We start from the raw sequence: 21,855 nt of genomic DNA on the forward strand, positions 1-21,855 counted from the left end.
TCCCTGTGGTCAAATTAGGAGTGAGAAGCCTTTAATTAAAACAGGGCTAAATACAAAATCGCAGAATCACCTGGGGTTGGAAGGGACCTCTGGAGAGCATCCAGTCCAACCCCTGCCAGAGCAGGTCCCACAGGAACGTGTCCAGGTGGGTTTGAATGTCTCCAGAGAAGGAGACTCCACCACCTCCCTGGGCAGCCTCTGCCAGGGCTCTGCCACCCTCACAGGGAAGAAGTTCCTCCTCGTGTTGAGGTGGAACTTCTTCTATTCAAGTTTGTGCCCATTTCCTCTTGCCCTGTCCCTGGGCACCACTGAAGAGAGACCAGCCCCATCCTCCTGACACCCCCGTGAAGTATTTATGGGGTTGGTGGGATCCCCCGGGGCTGTGGCTGGGATTTGTTGTGTCTCAGGAGCTGCAGAGCCCTGGGCTGTGGGGGCTGCAGAGCCCTGCTCCCCCCCGCCAGAGGCAAGGGCAGGTGAGCTCCCCGGCTGGTTTGGGGTAAGTCGGGGGGATTTGGGAGCAGCAGGGGGAGATGGGGTTCCCATCAGCTGAGCGTGGGGAGACACCCGTGGGAAAGTGGGTGTTTTGCACAGAAGGGGGAAAAAATGGCAGGAAAGTGTGGGGGTACAGCCCCCGGGGGCTGGGGGGGGCTTGGGCTGCAGAGGCTCCTGGAGGGGGAATGGTACTTTTTACTGGTGAAGAAGTATTTGATGTCAGTGTTGGGGTGCAATTAATGCAATTTATATTCTGCTTATCTGTATTTTTCTCTTGCTTTCTTTTCCCTGCCTGTTCCAAGGTTTCAGTTAAGATTCTATTTTTCCTGTACTTTAATAGGTATAAGGAAAAAAAAATATGACCCCTGAGGATGGTGAAAAGAGGAAGAGGTTGGGGCTCTGTCCCCCCAGACGTTCAGGACTGGGAGGGTGGCTGGGGTGGAAGTGTTGGTGGGCAGGTTGTGGAGCAGCCCCTGCCCTGCCTTGGAGGGGTCACAGCGAGGGCCCTGCAGTGATTCACCCCTCTGAGGTGTGAACTGCATTTAGTGACTTCTCCTAACAGATAACTGTCTCCCCGTCACCTCCCCGGGGCTGGAATAACAAATACTTTCCAAACACCATGAAGTATTCCATGTCACACAGCTGAGGTGGGTAAGGCCTCATGGTTTTTAAATTAAAAGCTGAATCTGGCAGAATGGGAAGGTGGGTTGAAGGTGTCTGACAGCCCAGGAGAACTCTGCTGCTGGTAACGACTTCAATGTGAGGAGCACTTCATGGAGAGCCATCAGGAAGGGGCAGTACCTCCTTCCAGGGGACTGAGGCAGAACTGGAGGAAAGCGGTGACTGGTTTTTTTACTTCAAATTGTAGTTCCAGGCGGGCGGTTGGGGTGAGAGGATTGGACTCTTCAAAACCTGGTTGGTGAAGGTGGGTCTGAAGAGCCTGGTCGTGGTCCTCCCAATGGCACAGCTGACCCTGGGCCTCAGGGCTGGTTCCCCACTGCCTTTGGGCTGGTCCCTGCCCCGTGCCGTGTTCGTGGTGGGAGCCATAACTTCCACGGGCACTAGATGGTTTCTTGAGATGAAGTTTCAAAAACACCAACAAACTTTAGCCGGTCCCAGGTTGTTTCCCTGAGCAGAGTCTGTGGTAGGACAGTGCCTCTCCTCCTGGCGCTGGGCCGGGGTGAGGGTTCGTTTGCAGCGTTATTTTTAGCAATAGTCAAGATTTGCCCCAAAGACACGATCTTTAGAAGCAGCCACCCCACGTGGCTGGTTCTGTGACCTGCTGGAGGCTGTCCCTTCCGTCAGCATGTTCTTCTGCAGCAAAATCCAGAGGTGAATTGCTAAAACTAGTAAAATAGTGACCCCCTGGCCCAGGTTGGCCAGAGAAGCTGTGGCTGCCCCATCCCTGGAGGGTTCAAGGCCAGGTTGGAGGGGGCTTGGAGCAACCTGGGCTGGTGGGAGGTGTCCCTGCCCAGGGCAGGGGGTGGCACTGGGGGGGCTTTAAGGTCCCTTCCAACCCAAACCATTCTGTGATTCTATGAGATGAGCAATTATCATGGAATCACAGAATGGTTAGATTTGGAAGAGACCTTAAAGATCATCAATTATTGTGCTTTGAAACCCAATTGACTCTTTTGCCCCAGTCACTAACATTTCTCCTCTGGTCTTTAGACCTTTGTGCTGTTTGTAATAACTTGCAGTGCCCTGAAATGAGCAGGGGGTGTGTTTGTACACAAACCTGTTGCAGCCAAACCCCCCGGTGGGTACGTGTGAGGTTCAGTGTCACTCAGTGAGGGCACCTCCTGCCAGTCAGGGTGGAGGTCCTGGTCCTCTCCTGCTTTGGTTTGGGCTGGAGGTGCCGTGGTGCATTTTGTCCATGATGTGACTTCCAGGTTGGAGGCAGAGTGTCCATCTCTGGCTGGAGACCTGTGGTCCTTCACAGCCCTGTGCCAACGGGGAGCTCCTCCTGTGTGATGGGACAGAGCAGCCCCCTCCACCTTGCTGTAAATTCCAGCTCTTTTCCTCTTAGTTTATTATTAAATGGGACTGTTTGTATGGGTGTGAGGGGTTTAAGCATTTATTCTTGCTTGGTTTCATTGCTTTTCAGCCTGGAAGCCTCCGGGGGGGCAGCAAAGCAGGTGTGGGAAAGCACGGGTGGGAAAGTCCGGTTGTTCTGCCAGGACAACTTGAAAACATATAGCAATTATATCAACTGCCTTTTTTTCCCCTCTTTCCTCCTTTTCCCTGGGATTATGTGAGTGTAACACTAGATGGAGCCTTCTGTGCGCTGGAGGAGCCTGAGGACTCGAGCAGCCTTGGCTTCCCCCGGCAGAGCTGGGGATGCGGGTGTCTCTGGGGCTGCTCTTCCACGGGAAACAGGGGGGGAAATTCTCCCTTACACCTCCAGAGGGCAAAAATAACGTGGTGTTTCCCTTTGCGTGAAAAATACGTCAGAATTAAGCATTAGAATGATTACGGCATTAAAGATTGTGCATCATTTTTTAAAGAAGCTTTTGAGGTGTATGCAAGGAAATGCCTGGGTTTGGTGGCTCTGAGGGCGTCCATAGATGTTCTCAAGAACTTAGAATTGTTGCTGTCCTTCAGGTCCTGCCTTTCCACAGCCACCTGCCACTGTCGTTCTTAGGAAAAGTATTCAAAATACGATGAGTTTTGATACTTTCTTAATAAGCTGATTGTTGTTTTATACCATGGCTTTGGTGGTGGGGCCCCCCTGCCCCAACTGCTTATCTCGGCGTGATGCCACGTGGTGGTGGTTGTGTTGGGGAGCTCTGGCAGGAGGTGAGGGGTGTCAGCATTCCCTGCACGTCCCCAGCCCCCCCGGCCCCCGGGGAAGCAGATACACAACCAGAGTTTCCAAGAAGACGAAATTGCAGCATCATTATGAGCCCAACCGCGGCATCTTAATTATTCCTCGCAAATTCCAGGCTGCGTGTAAACAGCCCCTGCATCTTGCTGACATCCAGGATGATTATAGGAGAGTGAGAAAATGCAAATATAAACCAATCCGGGGGCGAACCGGGTATGTTTGTGCTGAGAAGGAGAACAGGAGGTTGCTGCAGAGGAGGGAGACGTGTTGCCCGGAGCCACCCAAAGGAGGGACCCGCGGAACCAAAGGAGAGCCAGCGATTTTCAGACCCTGCAGAAAGGGATCATTGATGGGTTAATGACCTCGTTCTGCAAATATTTATGCGTACTGCTGTAATTTTGTGCTCAGCTGAAGAGTTCCCGGTGAATTTACTAGAATCACTTCATTATAGCCTCTTTAGTGGAAAAACAAAGAGATAATTAAACCTTTTATACACCTACAAGTAAGGATATACTCTTAAAAAGCCTGTGTTTAAGCAGAGAGGCACGTGCTGCTTAATTGCTTAGAAAAAGAAAAATATTGACATGTTTAAAATTAGAGATCTTTCCTACCTTCTGCAAACCATGTGGGACACATTTAGCTCGTTGCTGCAGTGAGGGATGGGACAGGAGGGGCTGCTGTTGGCTTTCAGTCCGTCTGGGAAATGGGCTGGTGGTCTTCTCTCAGTGAGACACAACCCCCTGCTCACTAGCCCACCAGACAGGCTTTGGCTGATGGGATTCCATCCGGTAAAGTAACAGGAATGTGCAGAAAACAACAAACTCATCCACAGAATAACATTTTTCCTTCCAAATGAAATGCGGTGCCAACAGGATGTTGAAGTTTCAGTGAATTTCTGTAAGTAATTTAAAAGGATGATATTTCTCTAAATCCCCTGCACTAACCTGTGCCTTTTGAGGTTTGTGTTGGGTGGTAGGAGCCATCAGACGCTACAGGCCCCTCGTGTTGTGTAGTTTTACCTTAATTTTGAGGTGAACGTGGCTGTTACACGCTGCTCGGGGTTTGTCAGTGGCCTTTTAAAGGGTTCCTACAGCCCATCGAGGCAGTGCCTTTATTTCATCAGCGCGACGCTGCTAATGCAGATAAGGGGGAAATGCCATCCTGGAAACAAGGACAATGTTTGGATACACCATAAGACCCCGGTGGGGACAGAGAGCTAGAAGGTCAGAGAGATGTGGAAGAGAAGGTGGATTCTAAGGATTTTGTGGTATTTAAAAATAACTTTGTTTCTTCTAGCTTTGTCATCTTAATAACAAAATCTTTATGATGACTTTGTTTCTTCTAGCTTTATTTTGTCATCTTAATAACAAAATCTTTATGATAATAGGTTGGGGAGATGTTTGGTATAATGTGTTTTTTTGTGTGCCTAGAGTTTTTTCTTTCCACTGTCCATTTTGGTGATTCCGGGACCTTTGTAGATACATGGGATTATGTCAGGCACAGCGTTAGGTGGGTTCTCACAGGGCTGTCGCTGCTTTTCTTGCATGTTTACAAGGATTTGGTAAAACCAGAAGTCTCAGTGCCACCTCCCCAGGGCTGCACTGGGGGAGCAGTGGTTCTGCACCAGTGGCTGCTCCTTCCCAGCCTCCCTGTCCTTGCCCCTGCCCTAAAACAATTTTGTCAGGCTCTCTCTGCTGCCTTCTGTTCCCCACCTCTGCGGGCTCTTAATGAATATATTGCAAAACACTGGCCCGCAGACTGATCCCCGGGGCACTGCGCTATTAACCTTTCTCCATGCTGGGAATTGGCCATTTATTTCTATTCTCTTTCCTATCTCTTAACTTGTTTTAATCCACGACAAGACTTCATGGTTAACCTGGCGGTAACTGCGTTCCCTTCCAGCCTCCAGCCAGGCAGGGGCTGCACCAGGTGCCTTTGGGGCACATGAACAGGTCGTACCTCCCAGTCCTCGCTGAGATTGCCTCTCTCTTGCCCTGGGAAAGGCTCCCAAAAGAGGTGCAGATCCCCGTTGTTACTGGTTTTGGCCAATCATTTGGGAATTCCGCTCTCTGGGAGCGCTGGAAAGGCATTGCTGGGAAATTGGTGGATGCTAAAAGCCAACTTCTCCCTCCTTCTCGTTCTGAGGGTCTGTCTGTACGTGGTGGATCTATTTAATGTTGGGTACTGTAGACCCTAATGGGGATTTCTGCATCACCTTGGGTTTTTCAGTGCTTTTAATTGGAAAGATGTCTTTTCATTACCTTGATATATCAAGTCAAAAGGGGGTTCTTCAGTATAACTTGGTTTTCCTCTAAGTGAGAGAGATCTGGGTTTCATGAACCCACCACTTGCCTGAAATTTGGTGTCAGCAGCAGATCCAAAGAGCACTGCAGCCACATCTAGGGCTTTCGGATGACGCACAGGGGTTAATTCAGCTTTTAGATTATTTGGAATACTTAAAAAGATAATAATAGTTATAATTGGAGCCTGAGTGTGCAGGGAGGAGGGCTGATGCCTTGGCCTGGAGAGTCTGCGTTTGGGTGGGAGGTGTCGGTGCTGTGGCCCAGCCACAAAAAGAAAAGAGCAGACGACGACAAAAATCCCCCTGTGCACCCTGTTCAGAAAGTTCAGGAAATGACTGGCTTAAGGAAATATGATTTCAGTCTGCAGAGCTCTCTGCTGGCAATATATTTCCTGTAAATAGCGAGTCATTTCTGCTGGCGGCGGAATGTTTCTGGTTTTGATGCTGAGAGCTCATTAAAATCCGATGTTAAACAATTAATGTTCCTAGGGACAAATTGTTTCATGTACTAGGACTTTCTCTAGCCAGAGGAAAATACAATATCCCGGAAAAATTACAGGGCCTGTAATAATCTTGAAGCTTGTGAAATGGTGGGTGACATTCAGTCCTGTCCCTGCTGCTTGTACAGAACGAGTCAGACCCCGGGTGAGGAAGGGGCTGGGAAATCACCTCTTGCTCTGAGCTTGGGTGGGTGAAGAATGAGGAGTGAGCACCTCCATCCACAGGGATAGTATTAAAATTTGGTATTCAGTGACCTTCATGTTTGCTATGGAAATAGTCTCCTTTAGATCGTGGGGAGCAGCAGCCCTGCTCTTTGCCCTGGGTGCTGCCCCCTCCATCCCGCTGGGATTTATGGTGGGACCCTCCAAATTGTGTTTCACTCCCACGTAGGGCCGTGGGGGCAGTGGGGTTTCTTACAGGCAGCCCAGGAAATGGGGACATTTTCTGGCTGAAGAGGCCAAAGTGCTGGGAACAAGGAAGAGCATCGAGCGCTGCTGGAAACGTAGTCAGAAGATTTCTTATCAATAAAATGAATAGATATATATATTTTTTTTTCCCCAAGGTATTGTCTTATGGAGATGTAGAGGTACCAGAGCGGGGAGGTGAGGATCCACATCCCACCTGCTGGACCAGGCTCCCGGGCCCCTTGTCCTTCCCCAGCAGCTGTCATTGCCAGATGTTTTCAGAGGAAAATGTGAGTAATTTTGGACTCGTCCTTGCTCACTTTTCTGAAGCTGATTATGTGTTCTGAGACCAAAAGCTGGTAATCACATCCAACTTTTTATTTACCTACTTTCCTCAAAAGAATAAACTGTAAATAGGATCTATCCTTATATCACAAAAGAGTTCTTTTTCCCCTCTTACGAGCAGTATTTTAAGCCACAGCATCTCCCAGCCTTTTTCTTCCCAAGAGCTTTGCAAAGTCCCGGTCGTTATCTCTGTAATAAGATTTCTGGCCCTTTAGTCATCCAGAATGGGATGTGACAAAACCAAGTTGTCGGTCCAGACTGATCTTAGTGGGGAGAAGAAAATATCATTTATAGACCTGAGGGTTTCTTTGTGTCTCTTGTGATCTACAAAGATAAAGACACTTGACTACGAGATTTTTACCTGAATAAATTGGCGCAGTAACCCCCTCTGTCCTTCAGTGCTGTATTTACCTCATTTTTCCTTCTCTTTGGAGGGGACACCACCAACGGGAGCACATCTTCCCTCTGCACCTGACGTGGAGCTCAGCAGCTTCAGATGAGTGAGAAATACATAATTGGAGTAATTAGCTCATTATTTGCAAAATGCTTGTAAACACGTTAGCAATTAAGCCGTATCTACGTTGTATAGTGTGCTTGTGGTTAATAATTAATGTATTAAAATACATTAATGGTTCCAAGAAAGTTCATGGAGATACTGCAAATCATTTTTCCAACTGTAGTGTATTTTTTTGTGTATTCAAAGCAGCAGTGTATTTTGCAGAAAAACATAAAGATGTTTTTTTTTCTGTAAACTATATTTTTAATGTGTCGCTTACTGCACACTTTCTAAAAATCATTTTGTGGGGCTGAAGATGCCAGGTAACTGAATTATTTGTTATCAGACTCTACGCTGTGAAAAGTCTTATTAGGCCTTATTATCAGGTAATGAAATGAAAACTGAAATATTTAAAGCACACACTGATGAAATAGTCTGCTCCTCTAAAGGATCTTGGTGGGATGTCTACAGTAACAAAAAAAAAAATAAAAAAGAATGTTGGGATGACAGTTTAAATATAATTTCACTTTACCCTGTGGTATAAGGAATAAAACCCAAAAATACATCCCTACGTTATGACTGTCTGAATATGCCAAAATCCTGCAAAGAGCTGTGCATATTTTAAGCCGTGCTCTTGTAAACAAGTGAACGTACTACAAATTTAATTTGAGCTTTTCACGAGTTGTCTGAATCCCATGGAAAGATGCGTAAGAAGAGATTTATTTGGTTCCAATAATTTATTATTTAAGACGGCGACCCTAGAAGCTCCTAGTCAGATGTGTAACTTTGTGCTGAGGAATAACCATCCAAATCCATAGAGGCCTTTACTTGGCTGAAGTCCCACCTGTGCTTCAAAACTTACACAATTTGATCAAAATTCAGCTGAAAGAAGGGAGGGGATAACACACGCACCACCTGAGCTCAGCTGCAGTTGGGCAACCACGGCTCTGCAAGAATTTGAGTGATCCCCTGAGCTCTTTATGGGTAGTTTACGGCTAGACTTTGGTGGTGGGAAGATGATGCTTTGATGGGCATCTGAACCTTTGCTTCAGCCCTTTAGGTTTTAGTTGCAGTTTCTATTATTTTTGGTTTTGTGTGTATTCATTCCCAGTGCATCCCACTTCCTGGAGGGACCTGTTGGCTGGTGAAAAACGTGGCTTATCTCCCCAGTTTGCCATGGGTTTGTTTTAGCAAATTTATATTTGCTAAATATAGCAAATTTATAAATAAATTATAATTTTATAATACAATATAAATTTATAAACAAATTTATAAATAATTAATAATTTATAGATATGAGCAAATTTTTTTTTGCTAAAACATATTTATTTGCTGGTTATTTGTATTTGTTTGCCCAAGTGCAAACACCGCTGTGAAGGCAGCCAGCCCAGCTCTGACATCTCTCGTTGTGTGATTCACCCTGGAAGAGACAAACCTGATTTCCTGCTACCTGAGCAAAATAAACCTCAATTTGCTTCCATTGCCACCAAAAGAGAAGGGGCTGGAGCAGCCACAGCAACATCATCTACAGGTGATCCAAGGCCAGGTTGGAGGGGGCTTGGAACAACCTGGGCTGGTGGGAGGTGTCCCTGCCCAGGGCAGGGGGTGGCACTGGATGGTCTTCAAGGCCCCTTCCAACCCAAACCATTCCATGATCCCTCTTCCTTTCTTGCCTTTCACAGATGCCATTTCCAGGTACATGAAGCTTTGAAGATCCATGGTCTTGCCAGAGACTGAGCTGTGATTTGCCCTGTTTCTGGATGAAGCAACATCCCCGTTTCTCCAGCCACGGGTCTCTCCCCTGGTCTCCAAGTGCTTGGAGAGACTCCTGAGAGCAGCCTCACCATGGTGTCTCCTGGCTCCTTCAGCATCCTCAGAGTCCTGCGTTCTGGTCCCACCGTGGTGCTAAGTCCCCTCTGGACACCAGTGAGTGCATCTGTTGATTAATGAATATCCAGTAATTCTGCTTTCAAAGGCTGATCTCTCCAGTCGCAGTGTGCAAGGCTTTGCTCTGGGCTCTTGCTGGTGGCTTTCCCTCTTGGGGACCTGCCTCTGTCTCCAAAGCCCCATGTGTTTTCCTGTGAGCAGCACGGACCTGCTGGCACGCGGTCCCTTCTGGTCTGGGGGTAGGTTTGAGGAGCTGAAGGTGGAGTTTTTGCCATTGTCTTTGCCCCTGGATGGGTTGGTTGGGCTGCTCTTTAGGTGAGTGACCCCAGATCTCTGTTTGCAGCAGAATCAAAGAGGACCTTTGCCTGGTCTGGGTACAGAAGTGATGGAGGGATCTGCCCTCTGGGAATACGCTACATGAGGTTTTTCTGTCAATCCAGAGCAGCCTTCTCAGTTGGGACCCGATCCCGACCCCTAAACCAGCCTTGCCATCCTTTGCTTTGCTGAAATTTCATAAGACTTAAACCATAAACCCCCCATCACTTAATAAGAGGATTATTATGAAGTACACAAGTAGTATAATTAAATGTATGTCGTAATACCTGATTAGACTATGGATTTAGAGATGGAGCGGCATTATGCAAAGATACAATGTAACTGGGTTAATAACAATCAACTGATTAATGTAGAACATCTCATTCAAGCCTAGAGGAGAATAGGCTGAGATGATTAGCGCCGTTGCAAATCTGCAGAAGAGCACAAAGCAGAATGTATGCGACACGACTGAATAAACGACGGGGAGTTTTATCAGGCACCGAAATACCGAGGGGTTGAAAGGAGAAACACCCTTGTTGAGTGACTGATGGAAACCAGCCTGGAAGAGGCAGTGATTCTCCGTGTGTTTGTGTTACTGGGGATTTGTAGCCGCAGTGAGTTCATGTTCATAACGCGAGTAAACAGAAGATATTGTACAGAAATAATGTTGGGCATGAAGGGTTTGGGTTTTTTAATCTGCAGAAGGAAACCAAACTGAGTGGATGCCCTGTTCTTAACGCTTGCCCAGGTCAAAATCCTACCAAAAAGCAAAATCCAGCAGAAGCCTTTAGAGGCTGCGAGCACTTGGCTTCCCTGGTGGTGGGCAGGGAGGAGCTGGGACCCTTTCTGAAAGCCAACATTAACCTGTTTCCGTAGGGCTGGGTGCCCCCCAGATGCACTGGCATCCTAGAAGAGGTCATGGTCTTAAGTTTCAAGTTTTTGGTATGTTTTTAGTAAGTGCTAGATGTTCTGTTGAAATCAACGAGGAACTACTCCTTCATTGACAGCAAGAGGGTCGATAGAAAGATTTTCTGTTTGCAGTTGGCAAGAGCCACCTCCAAGATTTAACATCCTTATGGTGAGAAACTCTTCTTTCCAAGAAACAAAGCCAGTCATCTACCATTTGAGTGACCAAGACACAAAAGGAGAGAGAAGGTCCCCTGTGCAAGCCTGCTGCGTGTTTTGTGTTTTGCAGAAACAGTTGATTCCCTTCTCCTTTGGGCACCCAGCGGTGAGGGTCAGGGCAAGCTCGACTGCAGGGCTCTGGATCTGGTGATCCAGGCGGTGAGGAACTGAACACCAGCACTTCTGGAAAAAAAAAGAGCTAAATATAAGTAGGTTTTTTCCAACCCCCTCAGAACTGTGGAGGCAGCTGGAGTCAGAGGTGAGGTTTTCTCAAACATGGCAGGGGGGGAGTTATTAGATACAATGGCACGATCAAAACTTTGTTAAATAGATGAATATAAAATGCATATGAGAAGGCTTAACCTGCAATAATAAATCAACAACAAAGGACAGTAAACAAAAGAGATAGTTAAAAGAAATGTATAGGTTTTTAAACTGTAAATAGAACTTAAGATGTTAAATTGCCACAGCAAACAGCTCCAGTCCCCGACGGGGAACACGTAGAATCAGCCTGTGCCAGGATTGGGGATGGAGGAGGAGCAATAATCAGTTTCCGGTTACACTCCAAAACTGGAAGTGTTATTATAAAGGAAAGAGAAAATGCATGTTCACCTGAGATGCAGAGGGAAATATGGCTGGGATGCTGTGATTTGGACCGGGTGATCTCCACAGGTCCCTTCCAACCTCATCCTCTCTGTGCTTTGGGCACGGGCAGCCGGATTTCTCATTTCTGCTGTCCCTTCCTATCTTTAAAGGCATTAGAAAGAAGTTTGAGCAAACTATTTTTAGTCAGGCTTGAAAGCCACCTATTTTTTTTTCCCCATTACTATATATACAGCCCGTTCAGGCCGGGTTCTTCAGGGGCAGCTTTAATTCTGTTTCCTTTTATTTTTGCTCTTAACTGTTGCTCTCTGGGAAGGCAGCCTTGCTGTGGGCAGTGACGTCCTTGTGCCCTCCCCTCTCCAGAGGGACCTTTGCCTGGGCACAGACCCCACTGCTCTCTGCAGTTTTGGGCACAGGTGGGATTCAAATGTATTTTTTTACCTTGCAGGGATGAACATAGGCAATTGTTCTTTGTCTTGCTTGCAGATGAAAAACTAAGGACAGGCTATAGAAAGTAAAAAATAAATAAATCTAGAAATATCCTAATCTCCTCATCTCTGCGCACAGTACAAATTCAGGGTGATGGAGGCTCAGGTTGGAATGGTCACAAAAATAAGTAGTTTTACCGCAGGCTTTTGAAGTTGCCCTGTGATTCTGTTCTTGCTGCAGAGATGAGGGAATAAAGGCCTCCAGAGATGCGCGTGCCCACCTTGCTCTGTGCTTCCAACTGGTACCACTGGTTGAACTGGGTGTTCCCTATGGGGCAGGTGATCTCTCATCACCGGGTGCCGGACCCCGGTGAGTTTGGATTTCAACTCACTCTTTCCATTTTGCATTTCCTTCTCATCCTTTTGTCTTACATGGGGAGATGCGTCATCCCTATCAAAGACTCTTTAGGTACTCCCGATCATCAGAAGACAGGAAAACTAAATTAAATTTATCTTAACTAGATGTGTCTTCATTTCATGGCTTAACTTTCTTCTTTTGCCTTACACTCGTATCACTTTATAAATCATGAAGTCTCTCTATAATTCTTTTCAACTTCGTGAACCTGCTCCGCACGTTCTTTGGTTACATATAGCTCAGTTCATCCCCCATCTCCCGGGGCTTCTCTAACAGGATACAAGGCCCCATTATGAGTAATTCATCTTCTTTCTCGGGTACAGGGAGAAGCAGATCTCATTTTAGAGGTAGGCTGATGAACAGTTTCTTATTTAGAAGAAAGATGTATCCTGGAAACAAAATAGATTATCTCTGGTAGCTCTGATTCATAAAGCTGACAAATGTATAATTTCTCATTTGGGTTGAAAACACGCCATCAGACCTCGTGGTAGAGATGAGAAGTCCTAGGGGTAGGGCAGGCTGGAGGTGACCAGGCTCACCAACCCCTCTCCGTTGCTCCAGGTTCCTCCTGAGCAGCGGGGACCTGGCATCAGGCAGAGGAGATGAGCTGTGGGGTTTGACATTCCTGCGGCGGGGAAGACTCAGCAATAAAACCTGGAAATAGGAGAGAAATGGAAACAGGAGGAGGGTCCCGTGAAACCATAATGAAAAGGGGGTGTCAGATCAAGTTAATGGGCAGGAGGGGTGTTACGATGGAAACAAGGTGGGACTTTAATGCGTGGTGGTAATTATCATTCAAGAAACCAACACGTGGGGGAGGCGGGTGCCCTTTTCCCCACCCCCAGTTAGATTTTATGAACTTTATAGGAGCTAAATCATTACTCTTGAAGAAGAAAACAGGAAAGAGAGCTGAGCTGATTTATGAGTGATGCAAGGGGCTGCGGGGAGTCACGGGGGATGGAGTGTAAATCCTGGACCTGCCCCAGGTTGCAGAAGACACGGGGGGGTTGGGGTGGGAGGGAGGGCTCTCCTGGGAGCCGGGTGGGTAATTAGGCTTCATCAAAACCCCGGGTTGAATAGCTGATGGGGCGGGTTTTTCCGCAGTCTCTCTGAAGGGCGGGTTGATCAGAAGCACCCAGAGTCTGGTTGATCCTTCAGACAAGGATATTTTTTATTTTTTATTTCCTAAAACTGCCACAAAGGAAATCTGATCAATCACTTCCTTCTGATTCTCACTCATGTGGCCTTTGCTCTTCTCTCGCCTCTTCTTTTTCCTTTCTAACTTATTTTTCTTTACTTTGGCTGTTGGTGGGGTTTTTTGTTGGTTTGTGGTCTGCTATTTTGTACTTTTTTCTTTTTTTTTTCCCCCAAATACTTACTACATAGTAACCGGAGATTAGACCATCAAAGAAGGGCAGTGGGAGAGCAGGAGGAGACAACCTTACTGTTTTTCTGATTTTTTTTTTTTTTTTGTTTGTTTGTTTTTGTTATTCACCAAAACGACTGCTAAAGCTTTTAGTTAATTTTACAGAAAGCTGGGGATTTCTAATACTTTGTGGTGGTTTTGGTGGATTTTTGTTTGTGTTTGGTTTTTTTTTTTTTTTTTTTTTTTTGTTTGTTTGTTTTTGTTCTGCAATTATCTGCAAGTTTTTCAGTGTCTTCCAGCCCCCCAATATGTCCCCAGCCCAGAGGACCAGCTTTTGCTGTGTGTTGTGTTTTGGTACCTGTGCTGTGTCCTGGGTGACAATAGACTCACCCTCATCAAAGAGCTTTGTGAGTAATTTCCTGCTTTGGCATATGTACCTAATACTCAATTTCCTGCTTCGTTAACGTACATAATAATTCTGGAAAATACCATAATAATAATAATAAAGCTGGCTTTGACCATGTTGCTAAGCACCCATCAAAATATCCAGCATTTTTTGCCATGGTGCTGATTAGTGAGTTGCCTGAGCAAAACTTGCCTCCTTTAGCACTGGGGTGTCCTAGGAATACTCTGATGTACATTAAAAAAGGATTAAAAAAAAAGCTGCAAAGATGAAAAATGAGCCGTTTCCTATCAATTATTTACCTCTCTGAGGGCCCAGGATACATCGCATCACGCAGATGTTGAAGTGATTGTACAATAATACAGTCTCCAATGAGATCACTTTATACTGGTAGTTAATGCACTGGAATGATTCCTGAGCACATAATAAATCTGACTTTTCCTACGTCAGATTCTGTAGCGTGGGAGGCCGTGGAGTAATAATAAACTGAAAAGCACCTGCTTTGTTTTAGAATAAAAGCTAATTATACTTGATTCATAGGTCCACGGGTGGTGTCCGGATGTGTGCAACAAAAAGCTTTGGTAAGTAATACTGCTGTGAAAGGCAGACGAGATTTGGGGGCTGTGTTGCTTTCTAAATGGGGTTTAAATATTTCTTTAAAACACTACAAAGGGTTATTTTAAAGAAAAAAGTACCCACAGAAACGGTGATAGAGAGGAGTATGGTACTTGCCAGCTGGCACCTGCCTGAGGTCAGTGTTTTCAAAGATGACCAGATGTCATGACCCAGTCATCTCTGAAGGTTTTTCTTTCCTGTTAAACCGGGTCAAACTGTGAAACTGGAGGTGAGGTGCTGCAGAGCCCGTGTCTGCTGGGCTCTGGGCAGTTCCATTGCTCCGGGCAGAAATGTGATTGGGAAAGACCCATCACTCACCTGGACAGATCGACTCAAGAAGGAAGGTTTGAATCGAGAATTTGGTTTGAATTGATGGTGCTTCTGACCAGCAGCTTCACTTGAATCCCTGTGGGGAAAAAGGATCTGTGGAGAAAGCAGCAATTAAATGAATTTGCTAAAAAGTAGAGAGTGGTGAGAGCCTGGCCCAGGTTGCCCTCCAAAAACTAGAGGGTGGTGAGAGCCTGGCCCAGGTTGGCCAGAGAAGCTGTGGCTGCCCCATCCCTGGAGGGGTTCAAGGCCAGGTTGGAGGGGGCTTGGAGCAACCTGGGCTGGTGGGAGGTGTCCCACCTGGAACTGGATGGGCTTTAAGGTCCCTTCCAACCCAAACCACTCTGTGATTCTATGGCTGTGACCGAGGGACTCTTCTCCCAGTAGATGTGAGCAAGAGACTGAGATTGTTGCTGGTGCTATGGCTGTGACCACGGGACTCTTCTCCCAGTAGATGTGAGCAAGGGACTGAGATTGTTGCTGGTGCTGCACTGCTGGGGGGACACCTTCAGCCATAAAACTGCTGCCACGTGGGCAGATGCTCAACGTTGACCTTGGTAGGGCTGCTCAGGCACGTGGAGGTGTCTGTGGCCCACGATCAGGTTATCAAGAGTCTCTCTGTAATGACCTGATGTTACCTCAGAGAACTGAAAGGCTGTTTATGGGCAGAATGTTTCTTGTTGCTGGGTGCACGTGAGGTCAGTGTGTAATTGTCAGGAGCAATCCCCAGTAACATGGGTAAGTCACAGAGAGAATTAAGGATTTTAATGAGGAGTTTGCACTAAAGGGGGATAAATAGGATCCCTTCTGTGGGAAGTTTTGGCTGTGAAGAGGAGGGAGGTGTCAGGCTGTGGGCAGCAATTGCCCGTATCAATATCCCAGAATTATCACTTGTTGACTGAGCAACAGAAGTTGGGAAATTGCTCCTCTCCTAAAAGAACGTGAGATAAAATGTAAAGTGGTAAAATGAGGTCACATCAAATTAAAGGATGACAAAGAAAAAAAAACAAACTGCTAATCTGATATACTGTTTACCTTGAAAAAATGGCGTTGGGAAGCAATGGGCTGAGCGATGCTGGTCAGAGGGTCGGGGGGGCTCTGGGTTCCCACTGGCCATTTGAAATTCTGTCTCTTGCATCTGCTCAAACCCAGCGTAGGAAAATGCCTCATGAAGCTCTGAGCGTCAAGCGGAGCGTTCTGAATATTCACCCAACCGTGGCTTTTTGTCAAACAGAGTGTTCTGAATATTCACCCAACCGTGGCTTTTTCTCTCAGTTGCAAACTTAAATTGCTGTTATTGATTTTCCTGTTTCTGGTTAACATATTAAAGTACGATTCATTTTTAACCATATATATATTTTATCACAGTGTGCCCTTCGAGACGCTTTTCTACATAATACTGGCATGCTTTCCTTCTGGTCAAGTAGTGTATTTTATATTAATGCCTCCTCTGTTATTTTCCCCGACTGAGATGCCAGAGTTGCTGGAGAATGAAAACATTAATTTCAGGAGTAGCGGGGGTTTTCTCCTTGATGCTGGAGCAATCTCCGAGTGCTAAAAACCTCATCTCAGTCTTTCTGTTTTGGAAGGTTTAGATGTAGATTAAGAAAATAAATGGGATAATTAATTAATAAATGAGATTTCTTGCTCTGATGTCTTGCTCTGATGTCATCGAGGCTCCAGTCCCTCCAGTGATCACCTGCCTGGAGTCATCACAGGGATTATTCGACCAGCTGATTAGAAAAAGTACATAATTATGACTTGGCATAAAGCAACATGGGGAAAACCAAAACAAATTTGAGAAATGCATCAATATTCTAGTTTCTTTTGATTTAAAAACCAAATTGCCAGAGAGTAGGGAATCTCTAGCAATCTCTCAATAAGAACAAGTGTCGGTTTCTTGCTGTGTGGCTTTAGTCACCAGCTGCGAGGGCACGGTTCCCTCTATCCAAAACAGCAAAATCATAGAAAACGGGGATGTAAGGACAAGATATGTTTTTTTTAAAGTCGTCATGGCTTCTGTAGCAGCATTTAGTAAAAGCTGATGCAGTGTCAGCCAGAATTCACTTATTGAGAGATTTTACTGTGTCTTAGAAATCTAGAAATCTTGGAGAATGTTGATGCAGTGTCAGCCAGAATTCACTTAGTGAGACATTTTACTGTCTTAGAAATCTAGAAATCTTGGAGAATGGAAGAATCCCGTGGGCAGCCTCCTGTGACGGAGGAGTCAGAGCACCGTGGAACAGAGAAAACCAGACTTTTTTTTGCTTTCTTTTCCCTCCCTTGGTCTTTTTATATTATTTCTTAGTGAAGTCCCACCAGGCAGATACCCCAAACCTGGGGGGTCCTTATCAGCCATCCCAGATAACCCTGCAGATGCTGTGGTCTCCAGAGAAGGTCTGGTTCCCTTGTGTCCCACAGCTCCCTGCTATTCCCCAGGTGCAGATAACGAGACACAAAGCTAAAAGGTTATTTTCTGTTTCTTGGTGTCTCCTCTGGTCTGTGCTGTTCTAATGACTCACTTGTGAACGAGTATTTTTGCATTATAGGGTCCGGCAGCCTCTCTTCCCCCAGCCTGCTCATGTCCCTGTGCTGAACGTTGCCCTCACGATGCTGCCTTGGTCCTTTCTGTTCGTTACATTTGTTGTGTCCAATTAAACCCGAGACTGATCTGCATTTCGTTCCCCCCGCGTTGGTCCCGTACAGCATGTAAATGTGTCTCGTGCCGTGTAATTGCCGACTGCAAAAATGTTGACACAAATTACAATTTGCATAGTAACCGTCCTGATGATAGAGGGGAAAATTGAGAAAATGCTTTGCCATCGGGCTCAAATTTTGATTATTTTTTTCTCCTGTGTTGAAGGCCAGTGGGTCACGGGTCCCAGTGGCCAGAGGTTCCTGGTGCTGGACCTGGAAAATCAGCGCTTTCTCCCTCCTTCCAATGGGCCTTAGAGAGAAACCAACTCCACTGGGCTTGGCTTGTGGACCCGGGGCTTTAAAAAGCTGGAAAAAAAGCTGGTGGGAAACAATTTCCACTGCCCAGATTGTGTGAAAATCCAAGCTCAGGAAGTCGGAATGCTCTTCAGGAAAAGGGTTTTTCAAGAGGTTTTTCTGTTCCGCCTCAGGCTGCAGCTGGAATGGTGTCAGACCTGGCCTGGCCTTGGGTTCCAGGGGGACAGGAGATAAAAAATGGAATTATTGCAAAAGTCTTGAAAAGAGAACTGAGGTGTGGAGAGGAGAGGAACTCGCCTTGGGCCATCCTCTCCAAAGCCATTTCTCTTCAAGGTACTGAGGGAAATGTTTATCATAGTTTTGGTGGGTTTTTTTTCCTATTTCTGTTTTTTTGATCCTTTGGACAAACTCCTTCATGTCTTCTACCAGTTTTGCCATGGAGCACCCCATCCCATCACCCCAGCCTTGCGTGGGTCCAACCGAGCGACCGCTCAAGCCTCTGAGACATCTCTGAATGTTGCTTTTGGTGGAGGGAGCTGAGATTTTCCCTCCTTCCTGAAGTCTGGGCGCTGGCAAAGAGGGAGAAATATGGGCTGAACTTGCTGTCAACTCGCTCAAAAGCTTTTTATCGTAGCTACAACGTGTGGTAATGGTACCCAGAACTATCATTACAGTTAATTAAAGGTCTGTTTCTTTTTGTAATGTGAAGGTTTTACTTTCTGGAGTTGATAACATGGCAATAAAACCTTGCTTTAGGCAAAATCTTGGTATTCAAGGTCACAATTTAGAAGTAATTTTAAAATGGAAGGGAAAACCCCAAACCAGCGTATGGTTCCTGTTATTTCTGTGTTGTGGAAGTACAGAGCTGAGTTCTCGTCAAACCTTTCTTTAGTTTGGGGTGAGTTAGTTTTGGAGGAGAAGCCCCACGGGGTGTCAGTCTCCAGCAGCCCCTTGTCTCCAGCGTGTGTGGGGCTGGATGGACTCAGCCTGACACGGGGGGGTGAGACCAGGGCGTCTCCAAACCTTCCCAACAAATAGAAATGGTATTTCTAATACAGGCATTTGATGATGAATACGAGACGGTAGCAGGGATTTAAAAATCAAATGTAGCCCTCCTACCTCTATCTGCAACACAACCCCCCCCCCCCCCCCCCCCCCGCCCCGATTTCTGTTGTGAGACCTTTCCTGCCCAGAGGCCGTGCCTGTCCCCGAGGCCACCCCAGCCCCAGTCACTGCTGCCCCGTGATGGAGAGCTTCATCAGGAGTGAGAGATGCAGAGATAATTGTGTGAGCTTCTGACCTTCAGGGTTATTTTAGAATGTGGGAGTTCTGGGACCGTATGGCTAGTTTAATGTCATATTTATCTCCCTTAGAGAAGTTTTTGATAGAAAACCCGAAGTTATAATAGCCTGCAATAATAAGATTGCTTCCCTATGAAAAGATAAAGTTCTTTTTATTTTTTTTTTCTTACTTTTTCTATAAAGGAATCTGTTGTCTAGGACGGAGCATTCCTGATTTCAGGAAATTGTATGGAAAAAAGTTATTATCTTTCCAGTGACAGACCGGAGCCCAGCTGAAGCCTGTTGTTGCCATTTGGTCCCACTCAGCCCCCCCAGACCAGCCCCTGGAGATGTCCCCGGTGCCACCCCCTGGAGATGCCTTGTCCTTGGGTGTGTTGAAGAGCAGTTGGGTGACACCATGGACTGTGAGTGTTCAAATTCCTTGAAAAATATAGAGCATTACTTGTTTTTTCTTCTATTTTTGTCCCTATTCTGTAACAATTAATTAATTTTTTTTCAACCCAGTGTGCTAGTTCCTTTCCTTTTCCCGGTTGCACCTTCTGCTCCCTCTGGGTGTCCTCTCCAGGGCAGGGGTGCAGCCGGAGCAGGGGCTGTTAGGAGGGGTGCACGTGCACCCTCCCATCCATCTCAGCTACTTCCATGGTCCAGGCTCAAAATCATGTCCCCCTGGGCTGACACCAGTGACTTTGTGCTCCCAGCAGGAGGCTGGGACAGCAGGAGGGCAGGTTCCAGCCCAAAACCTCCACCAAACCCACAGGGGACAGTTGTCTCATGGCCATGTGTCCCCAGCACTGAGCCAGATGTGGCACAGGAGGAGGCTCTTCCATCACCCCACATGGTTTTGCATGTTTTTCCTTTTCCAGTTTAAAGCCCTGCATATACATATATATATATATAATAGAATGGTTAGAGTTGGAAGGGACCTTAAAGACCATCTCATTCCAGGCCCCTGCCCTGGGCAGGGACACCTCTCACCAGCCCAGGTTGCTCCAAGCCCCCTCCAACCTGGCCTTGAACCCCTCCAGGGATGGGGCAGCCACAGCTTCTCTGGGCAACCTGGGCCAGGCTCTCACCACCCTCACACCAAACACACTCTTGATTATTATTGTATTATTTTTATAATATTATTATATTTAGTAATAGTAGTAGCTTTTGGGATAATCTATGTATTTATATCTGCTCTGCAAAGCTCCACTCAGCTGTTACTGAAAGTCACGCGGTGATTCTATAATGAAAATAATTAAATAATACCTGTGTATCATTCAGCGAGTTTTCCATAAGAGGCTGTTGCACCTGAGGATCTGAGGCTGTAACTTCTGATCAAGTTGACCATTAATGTGCTGTGTGTGGACATCGGGTGCTGCAGCCGCAGCATCGCTCACTTCATAGAAGAAAAATCGATGGTTTTAACATCGAAATATTAGTCCAGATGCTTTCAACATAATGCGAAAGAGCTTTAGTGTTTCTGTGCTGGAAGAATGATCCAGCAGTTAGTTTGATTTAAAAGCTTTGGAATATCCTGTCACGAAGCCGAACGCTATTTATTGCAAAATGAAACAAAGAAGTGGCAAAGCTGAGAAACTTGGAAATTTAGGGAACTAGTTTTGCCAGTTAAAGTGGAAGTGCCTATAGGCATCAGATTTTCACTGCCGTGATATACCTGTATCATCACTGCGGTGTGTTCTGCTGGTCTGAAACTGGTACCAGTCCGTGTGGAAAGGAGCTGTGTGTTTTAGTCTGTATCAGTGTTAAATAAGTCTTGCAATCGGTGGAGTCTTTAGGAAAATGAGAGGTACATTCAGCCAGGAGAAAAGCCTTCCCTCGGTTTCGCTGGAGTCTGAGGAGAGGGCAGAGCTTTGGGGAGGAAGGAGAGTTATTTTCCCCCTGCTGCTGCCTCTCTCCCGAGGCTCGTCCTCTCCCCGCTGACACGGGGCTTTCATTTCACATAAAATCGAAGAAAAGATTGCGGAAAGAGGCATAATTAATCAGATGTAACAGGAAGGGAAAATACACGACGAGACATATGTTAATGCCCCGGCTTCCCGTTGAGAATGAGAGTGATATTTAATCCAAAGTTAAATACCATGCGGCTTTGACCTATTGCTAATGAGCTGGTGTTTGGTTGAAGGTTGAAAGGCTTCTCGGGAGAAGTTTTAGACCAAAGTGATTGTATTGTGTGTTTGAGCTGCTTTGCCGTGGCCCCGTGCCGTTTGCCCGGGGGTGGCAGTGGGCTGGGGACACGTCCCCTCTCCCACCAGTCCCTGGCCCAGCGCCGGGCCCAAGGACTGGTTTTGCTTTATTCAACGCAGCCGCAATCTCAGAGTTGCACTGAAGTCTGTGTTCAAACACACAAGATCTGAGCAAGTTCTGCTTTGTCTCTGTTATGGAAATGGCACAAACCCACCTTTTGTTTGGGTTTAGCTCCTCCATAGCCGTGCTTCAGCCCTTACGTCTGTGGGATGATGGGCCAGAGCTGTGGAAGGTGGTGCTGAGCGGTCTCCCTGGGGAGAGGCACAGGTAAACCTGGCCATGGGGGAATTCCGGGAATAACTGTTGTCCTCCCTGTGGGGGGATGCTGGAACATCCCGTCTGTGCTGCTCTGGGCATGAGTTTCAATGGAACAAGGACATCCAGATCTAAAATGCAGGTGAAAAATTCCAACAGCAAGGATTTGAAATGAGCGTCAAATAAATATCAAGGTACTACTTGGTAGTAGGAATGGTTTGGGTGGGAAGGGACCTTAAAGCCCCC

This window comes from Calidris pugnax, unplaced genomic scaffold (assembly GCF_001431845.1).
Source record: "Calidris pugnax isolate Ruff unplaced genomic scaffold, ASM143184v1 scaffold89, whole genome shotgun sequence".
NCBI classification, from domain to species: Eukaryota; Metazoa; Chordata; class Aves; order Charadriiformes; family Scolopacidae; genus Calidris; species Calidris pugnax.